A 5,000-nucleotide genomic window follows, 5' to 3' on the forward strand; every position below is an offset into this window, starting at 1 on the left:
GGTGTACCTAGGAGGCTTCCAGGGGCCTGGGTACACTTTTCAGAAAGTACCGTTGGGACTTAGAAAAATTTTCAAGATTTTTGGACTTAGAGCGATTTTTGGATTTTTGTGCAAAAATCGAATTTTCCCTTCTCCCACCGCTCTGGGCGTCAATATGTTGAGGGGACCCGAGGGAGAGTGCCTCCCATGAGGGTAGAATGTGTGGCTTTTGGGGGAAAGTCGAATTATGGAGCAAAAACCATTTTTTGGGACTTAGAAAAATTTCGAGATGTGTCAGACTTCCAGGAAGGGAGGAGTCTCAGGAGGTGTACCTAGGAGGCTTCCAGGGGCCTGGGTACACTTTTCAGAAAGTACCGTTGGGACTTAGAAAAATTTTCAGGATTTTTGGACTTAGAGCGATTTTTGGATTTTTGTGCAAAAATCAGATTTCCCCTTCTCCCACCGCTCTGGGGCGTCAATATGTTGAGGGGACCCGAGGGAGAGTGCCTCCCATGAGGGTAGAATGTGTGACTTTTGGGGGGAAAGTCGAATTATGGAGCAAAAACCATTTTTTGGGACTTAGAAAAATTTCGAGATGTGACAGACTTCCAGGAAGGGGGCGCCTCGGGAGGTGTACCTAGGAGGCTTCCAGGGGCCTGGGTACACTTTTCAGAAAGTACCGTTGGGACTTAGAAAAATTTTCAAGATTTTTGGACTTAGAGCGATTTTTGGATTTTTGTGCAAAAATCGAATTTTCCCTTCTCCCACCGCTCTGGGGCGTCAATATGAAGTGGGGACCCGAGGGAGAGTGCCTCCCATGAGGGTAGAATGTGTGACTTTTGGGGGAAAGTCGAATTATGGAGCAAAAACCATTTTTGGGGACTTAGAAAAAATTCCGAGATGTGTCAGACTTCCAGGAAGGGGGCGCCTCGGGAGGTGTACCTAGGAGGCTTCCAGGGGCCTGGGTACACTTTTCAGAAAGTACCGTTGGGACTTAGAAAAATTTTCAAGATTTTTGGACTTAGAGCGATTTTTGGATTTTTGTGCAAAAATCGAATTTTCCCTTCTCCCACCGCTCTGGGGCGTCAATATGAAGTGGGGACCCGAGGGAGAGTGCCTCCCATGAGGGTAGAATGTGTGACTTTTGGGGGGAAAGTCGAATTATGGAGCAAAAACCATTTTTGGGGACTTAGAAAAAATTCCGAGATGTGTCAGACTTCCAGGAAGGGGGCGCCTCGGGAGGTGTACCTAGGAGGCTTCCAGGGGCCTGGGTACACTTTTCAGAAAGTACCGTTGGGACTTAGAAAAATTTTCAAGATTTTTGGACTTAGAGCGATTTTTGGATTTTTGTGCAAATATCGAATTTTCCCTTCTCCCACCGCTCTGGGGCGTCAATATGAAGTGGGGACCCGAGGGAGAGTGCCTCCCATGAGGGTAGAATGTGTGACTTTTGGGGGGAAAGTCGAATTATGGAGCAAAAACCATTTTTGGGGACTTAGAAAAAATTCCGAGATGTGTCAGACTTCCAGGAAGGGGGCGCCTCGGGAGGTGTACCTAGGAGGCTTCCAGGGGCCTGGGTACACTTTTCAGAAAGTACCGTTGGGACTTAGAAAAATTTTCAAGATTTTTGGACTTAGAGCGATTTTTGGATTTTTGTGCAAAAATCGAATTTTCCCTTCTCCCACCGCTCTGGGGCGTCAATATGAAGTGGGGACCCGAGGGAGAGTGCCTCCCATGAGGGTAGAATGTGTGACTTTTGGGGGGAAAGTCGAATTATGGAGCAAAAACCATTTTTGGGGACTTAGAAAAAATTCCGAGATGTGTCAGACTTCCAGGAAGGGGGCGCCTCGGGAGGTGTACCTAGGAGGCTTCCAGGGGCCTGGGTACACTTTTCAGAAAGTACCGTTGGGACTTAGAAAAATTTTCAAGATTTTTGGACTTAGAGCGATTTTTGGATTTTTGTGCAAAAATCGAATTTTCCCTTCTCCCACCGCTCTGGGGCGTCAATATGAAGTGGGGACCCGAGGGAGAGTGCCTCCCATGAGGGTAGAATGTGTGACTTTTGGGGGGAAAGTCGAATTATGGAGCAAAAACCATTTTTTGGGACTTAGAAAAATTTCGAGATGTGACAGACTTCCAGGAAGGGGGCGCCTCGGGAGGTGTACCTAGGAGGCTTCCAGGGGCCTGGGTACACTTTTCAGAAAGTACCGTTGGGACTTAGAAAAATTTTCAGGATTTTTGGACTTAGAGCGATTTTTGGATTTTTGATCAAAAATCGAATTTCCCCTTCTCCCACCGCTCTGGGGCGTCAATATGATGTGGGGACCCGAGGGAGAGTGCCTCCCATGAGGGTAGAATGTGTGGCTTTTGGGGGGAAAGTCGAATTATGGAGCAAAAACCAGTTTTTGGGACTTAGAAAAATTTCGAGATGTGTCAGACTTCCAGGAAGGGGGGAGTCTCAGGAGGTGTACCTAGGAGGCTTCCAGGGGCCTGGGTACACTTTTCAGAAAGTACCGTTGGGACTTAGAAAAATTTTCAGGATTTTTGGACTTAGAGCGATTTTTGGATTTTTGTGCAAAAATCAGATTTCCCCTTCTCCCACCGCTCTGGGGCGTCAATATGATGTGGGGACCCGAGGGAGAGTGCCTCCCATGAGGGTAGAATGTGTGGTTTTTTGGGGGAAAGTCGAATTATGGAAGAAATTGAGTTTTGAGGACAAAAAAGTGTTTTGAGGACAAAAAAGTTTCTTGAGGACAAAAAAGTTTCTCGAGGACAAAAAAGTGTTTTGAGGACAAAAAAGTTTCTTGAGGACAAAAAAGTGTTTTGCGAACAAAAAATGGAATTTTGTGATTTTGTGTAAAAATAAGTAAATTCCCCTACTTCCACCACAGGGGGGCTTCAGTATGTTGTAGGGCCCCCAGGGAGGGTCCCCCAACTGGGTTTAAAGTTTGTGGATCCTGGGCAGAAAGTTGAATTTTGGATGAAAAACCGAATTTTGGGACTTAGAAAAATTTCGAGCTGAGCAGTGACAGACTTCCAGGCAGGGGAGCCTCTCTGGAGGTGTACCGAAAACAGTTCCAGGAGCTGAGGTCATTTTCGAACATTTTTTGTTCGCTCAAATTTTTTTTGTTTTTGAGCTCTAAAAAGCTGTTATTATCAATTGGCTCAAAAATTTCAAGTGTCATGAGCTAGTACATGTTGGAGGAATACGTTTTAGGCAAAAAATTGCAAAAAAAAAAATCCAAGTGAAAAAGAACCGGAATGGGGAATTTCTGACTGCTGTAGCAGCCGCACAGTTCCAGGAGGTCGGATACATTTCCGACTTTGTCCCGCTCATTGAAGTACATTGTCCCGCAATGCAAATACATAGTAATGCGCACCTGCGGGAGAATATAGGAGAGAGTGGGCTCTCTCTACCCCGATGTATGGCGGTTGTTCCTATGGTTCTCTGGCTCGGGTAGGCGACTTAGAAGGTGGTCCCTCTTGTCGTGGAAGTTGCAAAATACGGCCGAGACTGAACTTCCACGGCTCCAGGAGGGACTTTTGCTGGTCGTGCGTCCCAAGTGAGAGAGGCGATCCTGGGGTACCTGAGCCTGACCAGACCCTCCCTCGGTGGTCCCTGGTCTTCTGAAGGGTGATGGCATTCAGGGGGGCAAATCTGGAGTCCGTGGCCGAGTTTGGGCTCTAGAAGGCGGACGCCCCTTCTGACCATGTCCCCTCAGAGCCGGCTGGATGGTTCATGGTCCGCGGCTTTGTCTGGCGGTCTGTGCCCAAGCCGGAGAAGCTGTCCTGGGGTACGTGAGCTTTGACCAGACCCTCCCTCGGCGGTCCCTGGTTCTCTGGAGGTGATGGCTGTCAGGGGGGCAAATCTGGAGTCCTCGTGGGAAGGAGGGCTCTTGAAGGCGGACGCCCCCTCTGACTATGTCCCCTCAGAGCAGGCTGGATGGTTCATGGTCCGCGGCTTTGTCTGGCGGTCCATGCCCAAGCCGGAGAAGCTATCCTGGGTACCTGAGCTTCGACCAGACCCTCCCTCGGTGGTCCCTGGTTCTCTGGAGGCGATGGCTGTTGTCAGGGGGGGGGGGGCAAATCTGGAGTCCTCGTGGGAAGGAGGGCTCTGGAAGGCGGACGCCCCCTCTGACTATGTCCCCTCAGAGCATGCTCGATGGTTCTCAGTCCCTGGCTTTGGCTTTTTGGCCATCCTGGGGTACATTCTTGCCAAAAAAAAAAACGACTAAGTGAAAAAGAACCGGAATGAGGAATTTTCTAGGTGCCGCATCCGCCCTACAGTGACTTGAGGCCGGGTACAGTTCCGACTTCGTCCCCTTAAAGTGGGGACGTTGTCCCGCAATGCAAATACATAGGAATGCGCACCTCTGGCAGAATGTACTTGAGAGAGTGTCGTCTCTCTACCCCGATAGAAAGCAGTTGTTTCTCTGGTTCCCCGACTTGGGTAGGCGACTTGGCATGTGGTCCCTCTCGTCTGGAAGTTGCGCACTCCGGCTGAGACCGAACTTCCACAGCTCCGAGAGGGACTTTTGCCGATCGTGCATCCCAAGCGAGAGAGGCAATGCTGGGGTACCCAAGCCTGACCAGACCCTCCCTCGGCGGTCCCTGGTTCTCTGGAGGTGATGGCTTTCGGGGGGCAAATCCGGAGTCCTCGTCCGAAAGGGGGGGCTCCGGAAGGCGGACGCCCCTCTCGTCCATGTCCTCTCAGAGCGGTCTTATCCTCCGATCGATCTGGCACGGCGCTCCCGGGTGGGGAGGTGGTGCTGCTCGCTCGACCCGGGCTTTGGAGCTCGCGTCGGTTTACGGTGAGCGGTGTCCTTCCTCCTGTACCCCCGGGCTTCCACCACCTATCTTTGGGCGCGCACGCCGGCCGTCACCTCCCGTTCGAGGACGGAGGCGGCCGAGCTGTGGGAAGTTTGAATCGCACCGAACGATGAACAGTGGTCTGACGACCCACGCGGGCGAACGGCGGGGCGCCCACCCACCCCGGCGTGGGGGCCAGCCGTCCGAATCGC

Source organism: Dendrobates tinctorius, unplaced genomic scaffold (genome assembly GCF_039654945.1).
Source record: "Dendrobates tinctorius isolate UK_male_01 unplaced genomic scaffold, ASM3965494v1 ptg000227l, whole genome shotgun sequence".
Classification (NCBI taxonomy): Eukaryota; Metazoa; Chordata; class Amphibia; order Anura; family Dendrobatidae; genus Dendrobates; species Dendrobates tinctorius.